At 35.7% G+C, this 12,465-nt stretch overlaps 1 long non-coding RNA gene across 2 annotated transcripts in view; it reads right to left on the reverse strand.

Moving 5' to 3' along the window:
- Positions 1–4,491: 4,491 nt before the first annotated feature.
- LOC142032449 (uncharacterized) overlaps positions 4,492–12,465 on the reverse strand; it is a 37,665-nt gene continuing 29,691 nt past the window's right edge. For both annotated transcript variants that reach the window (XR_012650828.1, XR_012650829.1), the window contains exons 2-3: positions 7,884–7,997; positions 4,492–4,637 (exon numbers count right to left, since the gene is read on the reverse strand). This is a non-coding gene — a long non-coding RNA (uncharacterized LOC142032449). The remainder of the gene's footprint in view (positions 4,638–7,883; positions 7,998–12,465) is intronic.

Raw genomic sequence — 12,465 nt, forward strand, 5'->3', positions numbered from 1 at the left:
GTGTCAATGGCCAGAACTAAAAATGTAGATTTACACAGCTTCAACCATATTCTCTTCCTGCATGAGGAAAGTGTTGCAATTAAAATTGTATGATGAAAGGACAGGGTTCAGCACTGATTTCTGCTTATTTCTGAGGACTTATGGTGTCTGCTAAAATTTGAAGTGTTGGTGATTGGGAAAGCAGTATTAACTGGCTTCCTGCATATATGCTGATGAAATTGTGGTCTGTCACTTTTATTGTGTCTGTCTCTCTCTCCCGTGTGTCCCAACCAAGTCTCATGAGCATAGGAAACACATTCTATTAGCAAAATAAAACAGAAGTTCTACCATCTAAGAAACTAGTTATTCTTTAGGAATTTCTGGTGTCCCTAATAAGAAACACATTAAATTTATCTCAGAAAATGAAAAACAGTATAATCAAGATTGTTATGCATCTTATTTGACAGAGTAATATTCCTATCCTTGAATATGCTAAGCAAGGACAGTAAACCAAGTAGACCTTGTGACTGCTTTTAGACTCACAAGCTAAGAAATCACTACCTCATAGACTGCAATAGGTTAGGTAGGAAAATTAAACAAAACGAAGCTTAGTGGTATATAAAGGGATTTTTTTCCAGTGAGCATGGCAGATGTTGTAATGGGTGACATGAATATAGCTAACATGAACATTGACAGCTCTCTGAGAAGGGAAACAACTCCATCAAATATCTGACTGGATATCATTAATACATTACACAGCCTTGAAGAAAAGATTCTTTGCTTACCTACCAAATTGAAATCCAACTCACTTCATCGCATACGCCACTCTGGAAAGCCTGTTTCAAGAGAGGCCTGTTCCTGGCTTTTTTTTTTTCCTCCTCCCCAAAATATGAGTGCATTATTAGATTGTACAAACAGGGAAGAAGCATTTCACTTTCAATATGCCTGAGACTGCAACAGCTTCCACTTTGAATACTGAAAAGAAAACCAGGAGTATGCATAATTAAGCCAATGCCCTCCTCACCTCAACCATCAAATTCTTCCCTTGGTTTTCAGGAATCATAGACTTTTGCCTTGCAAGTTTATATAAATGCTGAAAACCCAAGACTTTTCAGCTTTGACATCAATATTTGAAATTAAGATTTTGTATGACTTGGTATAACTTTGTATTATCTGAATTCCTACATATTCTTACATAACTTGCATTTATTGCATCTGCTAATTTCAACTTCATCCAAAATGCTCAATATATAAGATTTTCATGAAGTAAAAGTTGTTTTGCACTGGAAATTATAAACAAACATAGATCATGCCTGGTACTAATGCCAAGGAGATGCAGATCAACCTATAATGTAGATCAGAAAAGCACAGGATCAAGACTAGTTTAATGTGATACTTTGAGTTGTGAGCTACAGGGGCTGAAGAACTGATCCACATTTGCTTTCGCTGTCACTTGCACTAATACAGTGGAAAAGTTCAGAAGACAATTGAGCTGGTAGGTATCAGGATTCTGAGCTCCCAATTCAGTTCTCTACCACAAAGTAAGAAACTTTCTAAGTAGCAAAAAATGCAGAGCAGGATGTCATGATTTTCTTCTAAATCACAGTGGAAGTTCTCATTGTTCTCAAGCTCTTCTTCAGTAATTTTGAGCATAGCGTGTGCCAGTACACAAATTTGAAAACAGGCACAATTACTTTTACACAGACTTATATGTAAACAGATTGACTGAATGTGCATGTAAGGAATAGCACCTGCACATCACTTAGATTTTCCTCACCCTGTGATGTATCTGCCATGTACAGGAGAGGGAGCAGGAGTTAGAACTACTACAGTAAATTTTAAAGAGAGTGTATTCCTATATCCTGGACAATTTGCTATCACATAAAGGTACTGCTTCAGTTTGGTACTAATAGAAGTAGGTACCTTACCTACAGCATAGTTGTGAATTTAGGCTATTATGACCAGTAATACGTTAGGTACCATTAAAATGCTCTTTAGTCTTTAATTTTTACTCTAACTATAACTGCAGCCTAAAAGGTAAATGCAACTTTGTTTGCAGCCATATTTCCTCCACCTGTGTTCTCTTAGCAGTATACCAGCTAACACTGGTGGTGTTTCCCAGAATATTGATCCTACCAGGGAATCACACATAGCTTCTGTTGACTCTGGGGGTCAGGTGGCTTCTTTTCTCAGCTGATTATGAAAGTGTGTCCTAGGATGAAAAGATTTAAGTATCAATACACATTCTAGAGGAAGTAGTCAAGCTATACATACTACATATCCAAACCAAATTCTTTAAAAGCTTCTTAATTATTTATTGAATTCTCTCCCAATAAAGTCGTAATCCATCCACAATAGAGTCATATCTCAAATAAAAAGCTGATAGAGTTTGAGGGCTGATTGAATTACCGTAACAACTCCAACATTGTGTAAATTGCTAGGAAATCCTCTAGTGAATTAATATGAAGGGAAATCTTAAAATATTGAATGTATTTTTAAAATTTTAAAACATTCATATGAAGGTTGTCCAGAGAGGTTGTGGGGTTTCCATCTTTGTAGTATTCAAAAGCCATCAGGACATGTGCCTGGGCAATGAGGTCTAGGTGCCCCTGCTTCTGCAGGAGGGTTGGACAAGCAACCTCCGGAGGTCCCTTCCAACCTACACTGTTCTGTGATTCTGTGAAATGAGAAAGATAAATGAATGTTCATAACATTTTGCCTGAACTACAGACATACTTCTACTCCCTTCTTCACTCCTTCATTCTACTCTTTTACTAGCCTATGATTGCTCTCTGATAAACATTTCTTTCAAAGTATTTTGAATTTAAGTGAGATAAAAATCTGTAACTACTAATTCTGGCAAAAAAGGAGAAAGATATTTAAACATACATAGATTCTTAAAACATTCTCACTGTCATTGATAATGTTATCACAGTATTTTCCATCCCTTACTGTGGATTAATGAAATAAAATGAATAAAACAACTTACATTTATATTCTTGGATAATAGATTAGAGTGACGTGAAGGAAAATAGGTTATAACCTTTTAGAATGGTTGTTGCACTTTTTTTCTTAGTATAATGACACAAAGGGGTCTTAAAACCAGAGTAACTTTCTATAGTAGGAAAAAAATGAAGTAATTGAAATCTATTTTTCTGATAATATCCCAGTATGGGCCCAGTCCTGTAACTGTACTTGTGTTTTTTCTCACTGGAGTCAGACAGTTTGTTTTGAGAATAATGTTCACAAAACTTTAGGTCCTAATCACTTTCCTCCAATTCCTTGTGCCATCGTGGAAGTGCAACCCACTCAATGTTACATACATCCATGTGTGATGGTTCACACAGAATATGAGGTTTTTAGAGCCCTCAGTGGCTGAGCCTGTTTTTACTGCTGAAGCTGCATGAGCCTTGCAATTATTTATGGAGGTTTCAGTGTATGTATTTTCCACAAACTAGATCATATAGCTTACATCAGTTTCAGACTTTTCCTACAGAAGTGCTTATAATGGGATATCTGTAATAAATGACCTTTTCATAGTAGTTAGACAGAGAAACAGTGGCAATTCCTGATGCTGCTCATATTTCTTATTTATCATTTTCTTATTTATCCAACCCCCAAAATACCTAAAACTGCCTTTTAGTGTTTCAAAAGTTCTTATTAAGAGCTTGGGACAAGACTTCCTATAATGTTACCTCAGTGAAAATGTTGAGGAGTAATTCATTTTTCTTCTTGCACTGCTATACGAGCAAAAAAAAAAAAAAGTGCAACTTCAATGTATTGCACTTACTCAAACAACATCTCTCAATATTAGGATCTGAAATATTCCAATGATAATTATTTCTCCAATGAACGTGTGAGAGATTTTATCTAAAATAACAGAGACATCATAAATACATTATTAGCCTATACTAAAATCAATGAGTCTTGAAATATAGTCTCATTCAAAAGCACCTTTTTTTATGCCAGGCTTCCATACTTTTGGGTTTTAATTCAATTAACACTACTTAATAGCAGGACTTTTGAGGGTTTCTCCAGAATTCCAAAGCTTTTGAGAGACATATGTGCATATAAAAAAAAAATACAGTTTCCAAATATTGGTACATAATATTTATTGATTTCTGTTCTAAAACACTAGTTGTTAAGGAATGACTGAACAGGTAAGGAGAAATGGAAGTTGAAATCATTTGTTCAATACTATGCATATGTGTATGTGGTATTAAAAGGCATGTAAGTGTAAAATAATTCACTGAAGGTGTTAGAAGTATATACACCAAGCAAGGCAGAGTACTTTTTGAAAACAATTATAATCTCATTGAGTAGTTGATACCAAATAACTTTTCCCGTGCACATGCATCTCTTCTTACCTTGGCACAGTCTTTTTAATGTCTTATACTGAAATTTTCTGACAAATACTGTGTATCTGGATGTTCCCTGGCGTAAGACTACCTCTAGCTGGGACTAGATAGCAATACAAATCATTAAAATAACAACACATGTTGAGATTCAGATTTCCCATTATGCACTTTTATTTTTTGCCTCTCTTTAGGCTCCACGTATCATGTACTGTGCAAAAGCCTGTAATGAAGAACTCTAATGGCAGCCTCTTTGAACAGAATGCTTGTGTCCTAATATCTTGTGAGGGTAGGTATCTCCACCTGAAAAAAACAGTAATTGGATTTTAATATTTCTTTAATTTTTATTGAGAACTTTGGAGTTGAAGCCCTTCCTCAACAGTTTTGGAAGAGTTTTTAACTGTTTGAATAAACATCTGGTCTTACAGCAAGGTAACCTGTTCCTGCTGTTGAAATGAGAATAATACTTGGTAGCGCAATAAACATGTGGATCTGTTAAAATTTGGAAATTAAAGGATTCTGCTTGGTCTCCCATAATCAGTTATTTTGTGAATTATATACTACATCAGCTCTATATCCAGTAGGTTATTGTGTTACTCTGAGATAGGCTTTTAAACTTTTCTGTTGAAAACTTGCTTAAATCTGATTGTAAAAACAACAAATCTAATCTACTCCTTAAATATATCTGAAGTTAATCTTCAGAGCTCTAGAGTATCCCTGTCCATATCCACTCTGGCTTTTTAGATTGCTGACTTTTTAGAACAGGGCTTGTCTATTGGGTTAATTACCACTGAGGTTTTCTTTTGGTCGCTTTTGTAGCAAACACCATAAATAATAAAACATTTAGTGCCAATAAAACACTATAAATATTTCATTGCAATATTCTGTACATGTTGATGATTTGATAAAGCACTTAGAGCACCTACATAAAACCTGTGTGAGAAAAAAATTTATTATAATGTCCAACTTCATGTAGACTTGTTTTCCCCAAAACAACTAAAATAATTCGGTATGGTATGAGTTGCAAAAACAAACACACCAAAGCCTTCAAAAGGATCCACATGGATAGGTCATTAGGACTGCATGGCCTCATATAGTTTGTTAAAATTCTCAGAGGTTAGTTTATGTCTTGATACTTTAATAAACAGTTTCAGCTTTGGTGAAAGCTGGAAAGCTTAATCCATTAAGAGCCATTCAGAACCAAAACAAACAAACAAAGTTTTAACCACTTCAGTGACAACAGCACAGAACAAACAAGCAGTCTCCTTCGAAAATCCCAGCAATTTTAGGATCAATAGTCTCACTCTGTGCTTCTAAGTGATGAAAGCTAGAAAATCTCTGCTGTCGGCTCCTTTCAAAAATGTTTCTGGCAAAGATATAGTTGCAAATTTGATGAGTTTAGTTTAGTAATACCCATGTAGTCTAGAAGGCTGACTTAAGTACTATCACCGGTCACAATGAAAACAAACTAACTCAAACATCACTTTTAGTTGAAATTTCCTCTCTGTACCCTTAATTTACAATGTTAAAATACCTTTCAACATCTCTTCCAAGTCCTTATACTTAGAGTTCTTTGATTATTTTTCTAATTACCAGCAGTAGGATTTTTTTTCTTTTTATATTGGGAATTGAAAAAAAAAAATTAGAAACATTTTTGTGAATGTAAAACCAGTACAGTGACATAATCTACTAAAGAATGTAAGACTGTTTCAAAGTCCGTTTAACCTGATCTGCCAATATGGATAATCAAATCAGCAAATACATCTATATACACCGAAAGAACAAAAATAAACATTTTTTTCTTTATAAGATTAAAAGCCTGTTAGGCCCTTTTAAAACACTGCCATTGTATATTGACTTTCATGAAAATAGCATTTACTTCCTTTTACTTAGTCTAGACTTACATCATTCAGCAGAGCTTTTATATAATAGATCTGTTATCATTCCAAAGAATTTTAAATTGTTCCTGCATCTTTATACAAATATTGATGGCTTTGTTTCCTGTTTTTAAATACAATAACTTATATATTTGTTATTTTGTTTTTTATTTAAATTTCATATTTACCCTTAATTATAAACTCAGATGTAAAATAGGAGGAGTATTTATTTTTTAGCCAGCAGTGTCAGCCAGCTTGTATTTTACCCACAAATTATCTAGAAGCTTTAAATTATATACTTTCTTAGGTAGTCAAAAGACACTGTAGGGATTGTCTGTATATGTCTACAAGTTAATTTATCTACTAAGAGTTGTTGGGGTTTTTGTAATCAGCAGACTTTACTAATTGTATTTTTAAAATTAAATCAATAGCATAGAATGCTGTCAATATGAGAAATATAAGCAGTAGAACAGAACCTGTCCCGGAATTCTTGTTTACAGATCACACAGTCTACCCAAATTTTTCACTGGAAAGGCATAAAGTCAGAATAACATTTAAAATATGTGGCTTTACGCAGGGACACTGTGTTGCTTAGTCCTGATTCATTAAGATGCTTGATGCGTAAGTGAGTTGTCAAACGGTATGTGGGTGGCTGTAATGGCAGCATGTAGGTTTGTATGGAAAACAAGTATGGCACTGTGAAGATTTTTTCTCTCTTTCATCGTATAGGTACTCACATGTAACACTTGCAAGGGGTCTGCTAAGAACCTTGCTGTCAAACGAACTAATTCACCAGAAAGACATGCAAGTTTAAAACAAAGTTCTCCAAAGGCGGAAAAAAAAAAAATCAAACCACCTAGACTTTCTGTAGCCTAACCAAGTGACAGACACATAGACAACTTCATTGCTGCCAGAACAACACTCTGCACAGCCCACCAGCAAGCTATTTGTCACTGCTACAAGAATATCCTCCGCAACTTGGCATCAGGGTCCCTGGGTAGCCAACTGTGCTTGCATAGTGCTGGAAGTGCTATCCAATAATAGGGAGGAAAATGATCAGAGGATCTCATTATTATTACAAAATGTGTTATTGTATGAAAAACATATCTTTATAGCCATAAACATGAAAAGGTTTATAGCAAAATATCGTTTTACAGAATACCAGAAAATTGTATTCTATATGAGTTTCTGGAAAGACTGTGTTTAACTCCACTTCCTTTTCCCTCTCTCCAGTCCTCCTGTCCATCAAAAATGAGACACTGTGTGCCATTCATTTGGTATAATATGGTAGGCTTTTCATGATTGTTCATAGAAATAAGGGGTTAAAATAATCTCTAGCATAATACCATTATACATTATCCCAGAGTTGAACATGACTAACTTTGCACCTATAATGGTATAATGTTTAATTCTAACATTTTCATGTAAAAAGGTGGAAAAGCACATTCTATTTGTAGCAGATCTTCAGACCCTGCTAGTTTTGATGCAAAACACAAAGTCACATACTGCTATTTATGGCATAAAGGTCAAGTCCTTTCATTCTGCATTGTGTTGTGCGATATAATTCATTACAAGCCCAAAGCAGTATTTGGTATAACCTCGGCCTATGCAGAAAAATTCCCTTTATTGTTGCTTTAGGTCCTGCATATTGCATTGGATCCTACATACTTACAAATGTATTAATGCTGTCTGCGTTGTTGCAATTGTCTAATTATCATCCTCAGCCAATTGCTTTTATTGAGCAGAGGGGTACAAAAAAAAGGAAAGCAGTCCATTTCCAATGGTTCTAGGAAAGTGAGATAGGACAATGAAAATTACTATGAAGAACAGTAAAAATAGTTTGCTAAGAGAAACAGAGCAGAAATAAAGTAGCAAATGATGAGCTCTGATCTTTTAAAAAATAAATAAAACAAAAGCATATCAAATAACCGAGCAAGAATCAAAGATAAGAAGAGGAGAGGGAAAAATTCCATTTCACAGGAAAAAGCCCACAGGGACTAGTTCAGTAAACAATTGAATTAATAAACCAGTCTGAATTTTTCAAAGTTTGCGTTAACCTGTCCATTCCCTTTAACTGACCAAGTGTCTTATCATTAGAGCATGATGTAACTTCAAAGGCATGTGTGGATGTTCAGGAAAGATGACCATTCATTTATTTTGTAATTCTGTCTTCATGCAAGGAGCATCACGTAAAGAGCTCTCCCTTTACAGGCAGGTGGACATCCAAGGTACAGTGTGGGTATAGACCCAATGTAATGCCGTACGGCATATGGGCAAAAAACATGGAATGGAACATTCACAACCTGAGGGTACCACAGTGCTGATTACCATAGCATATATTGTATCCATTTTGTGCAAACTTATGAACTTTATTCTCTGAAAAATATATTGGTAGCTGCACAAGATTACTCTCTTAATGTATGGGGTAGAAACCTAACTGAAGACCCTAAAATCTCATTATTCAAATAAGGTACTGAACAAGCTCATGGGAAAGCTAGGTATCATCTTTCTCATCCATGACCTTGGCAAGAGTCTGTTTTGTAATTAGAACAGTGCATTCAGAGCTCCTTACAACAGGGGAGGAGACCATGAGGCTCTTATCACACAATCAATATCCTTCTCGATGTTGTCATGTTATAAGCATAAGAACATGGGCTCTGTACTGTCTTGACTTTTTAAAGTCTCTCTTCTTCTCTTATGTCTAGTTCCTCCCTTATGGAGAATAACTGGAGCTACTGGTAGGCTTCCCTTTTAGGGCATGGAGATAAGCCAAATGATGAAAGAGCAAGAAGTATCCATGGAATAGTACTTCATTGGAAGTGGTAGCATTTTAGACTGTAAACCCATCATCAGAGGCAGATAGACTTGAGAGAGGGGAAAAGAAGAAGGCAAAATGGGGAAATGACAAAATGAAAGATTACAAAACCATACTATAATACTATTATAGATTCCTGTTACCCACAACTGGTTTGTTCTCATTCTTACGTAGTAAGCTGTCCATTTAGACCAGATCATGTATCCTTAAAATAGATATTGCAAGATTTTTGTACACCAATTAAATTCATATTGAATGGGGAACACAAGTCTTTTCTTTACCTTTACAATTTCAATTTTGTTGATCATACCTGTGGCTAATAGTGCTTTGTGTTGTTAAGCGTGGTAGTAAGCCATTTTTTTTTTCTAAAATTATTTTAAATAGCTGATCATAACTCATGCAATTACTTAAGCTGCATGAACAAACTGACAACTATCAAATTCTTTCAGGAAATGTGGTGATATAAATTAATATTTTTCTTTTCTCTCTCTCATCATATAACTTATAAATGTGGTGACTATTTGGAACCATTTTTATAATTTATATAATATAACATACTGAAATTTCAAGTATCATTTCATTCCCACCCCCTCGCCCCTAGAGGCAGACGGGCATTTATATTAGTGAATTGAGAAAAGACCTAACAAAGAGTTATTCCTTTTTGTCTCCTAAACTACTGAGATCTCTGTTCTGTTAATGCACAGTGTGTAAAGCAATGGGCAAGTCTTATTAACATTAAGAGCATTTAAACACCCCAGATCTCTTCCTACTAAGTTTCTTTGAGGAGTTAAATTGATTTTAAAAAAGAGTTTGTTCTTCACATATTGACACAAGGATGGCATTGGGTTTTATCCTGGTGCTACTGAAGTTACTGACATTTGACTGCTGAATTCAGCCTGGAGAGAATCAGGTCTAATGGAAATACACAACTGCTCTTGGAGACTTACTCATTAATCCTTCTCTAGAACAGAACTTTTTAAACATTTAAAAATTTTCAAAGTATTTGAAATTATACTACAATGAAAAAAATGTAGCAACATTTGCTACTGGCATGGGTGCTCAAGCAGCTTTTATACTTGGGGCTTCAGATACTATACTTCAAAGGCTTCGTCATCAAACTCTGCCTTGCTGCCTGCCAAGAAAAGGAAGTCTTACTTTAGACCACAATAGACTGATTGGTCTGGTGCAAAAGGTCAACAAACACTACCCATGCCTGGTTGGGACTAAAGCTTAAAAGGGAAATCTTGCCAAGCAGGATTAAGGTGTCTATTCTTTCTTCAGTATGAGTGCATTCTCAAGGGGAGTAAAACATGCATATTAAAAGAAGAAAAAATGTAATGGGATAAAAAAATCTAGCAAGTCAGGTATCTTGCAAGATGGATGAAAACACTCCAATGTAGATAAGGAGAAATTTTAAAAAAAACATAGAAGAGAAGTTATTATTTCAAGTCATCTGAATCAAGAAAATGATTGTAAATCCATAGTAGCATAAAAATTCCTGCAGTGTGTGGTTTGCCTGTATGGAGACACTGCATGGTAATCACATTTTTACCTCGAGAGGTACCATGAGTGATATATTCATGCATTCAGTTAAAGAATGAGATTGACAAATATGTGGCTTGGGGCAATAGAAAATATAGTTAATTGTACTCAGGAACAGAAGCGTGCTGATTCACACCAAAACACCTTCTCCGGACCAGACTTGAACAAAAATGGGTTACGATATACTTCAGTTCTGCCTGTTACAGAGAGGCTGGGCAGTTATATCCCTTTTTCTGTTTTATCTAGACCTTCATTCTTTTGGTCCACCTCACTTACTTAACATATGTAAGGATAAGAATTAGACCGCTTGCTTATTGCAACAGTGTGGGTGTTTCCATGACTAAAACATAAACATGTCTTTGGTACTTCCCATTCGCCAGTCACGGAACTGCCTGGAGGTAGCCCATAAGGAAAGTTAAGCAGAATGAGAAATGAGAGACAAAGAAAACCAAACCTCTCTGCTGTGTAGGCACCTCACTGCAAGTGGTGGTCTGCTTCCACTTATTTGGGTGACCTCTAACTACAGAAGTTTCTCCTGAGGCAGGGCTCCTAAGGGGACTCAATCTTTTTAAAGTGCGTGTTGAAAGGGACGAAATGTTACCTGCCTTTTCTACACTAACATAATGTTTGGAACACTTAGTTGGGAAAAGGGTTGTCATCCATGGCTCCATTGCCTTAGGAGAGGACTTTAGTCACAGGGCTGTGCGTGTCTGGGGAGTCTAGCAGTGGACTCTGAGCTCAGTTTCTTAACGTCATACAATACTTGCTCTTTGCAATTGTCCCTAGACTTTCAGAGGATATTTTCTAGTTCTAGATCATGTCTCAGCCCTAAAGAATAGGCATCCTGTAGGAATAAAGGGGACTTTTGCTTATTCCTTGCAACTTCCAGCTAATTTATGACAGATTGGGAGACTCAGCAGGAGAATCATATGCATTACAGCTGCAACTGGTATCAGCCACAAGCTAAGCTGATATTTGTGAACAAGAAAAAGGAGTGAACCCTCTCATCTTTTACTTTTGACTTTTTGCATTAGCTCAACTGTAACTATTTAAAGCTGCCACAGTTTTAAACAGAAGCCAAGAGCAAAAAGAACAATATACATCTTGACTATTAAAAAAGTAATATATCAGACACTATTTTTTTTAACAACAAATACAATTGTACATACTCAGAATAGGAAAGATTTCTCTTTGGGAGAAGATTGCACAAGTCTGAGATAAAAGAAGATTTGGACAAAGATCAAAAGTAATAAATCTCAAGCTATTATTATGGATAAAAATTGAGAGTTATGTACAATTTCTGCAATAATGCATATAAACACTTGTTGCTGGACTAGAAAATTAAGAATCAGGATGCTAACCCCTATCTAGGAGTAGCTTGTGAGAAGAAATAGGAAAATCAGCAGATTTAATGGGAGTAATATTCTTCTGCCAGTGCCCCTTCAACAAGGCAGAGGCAGGGTAACAGAGGGAGGAGATTTCCTGGAACTGTGCCAAATAACAAGCTGTTAATTAATATTCAACCCAACATCCAAAAACTTTGTTGGTTTATATTGAAGACTGCTTAAATGAAAAATTAGTGCGCCTAATCAGTGCAACACAAGGAAGTCTCCTGTAAAGGTGATGTTTTATTCTGTGTATTCTCACACCACATGTCACATGAGACTATTGCTCTCACAGATTCTGCAACTCCACAAGACATTCCTTGTCACTTCCAATATTCTATGAAAAAGCCCTCTAGATTCTTCAGAATTATATCTATCAGTCTAAAATATTACTGGGGTAAGCAGGGAGGAAGCACATAAACATTTCCAAAACCTCTGTGGCAAAAGCGGAAGTGAAATAACTTACAGGAGAGAAAAAAGAAGTTTAAGTCATTCTGAAGTGACCTTGACCT

Source organism: Buteo buteo, chromosome 6, assembly GCF_964188355.1.
Source record: "Buteo buteo chromosome 6, bButBut1.hap1.1, whole genome shotgun sequence".
Taxonomy (NCBI): domain Eukaryota; kingdom Metazoa; phylum Chordata; class Aves; order Accipitriformes; family Accipitridae; genus Buteo; species Buteo buteo.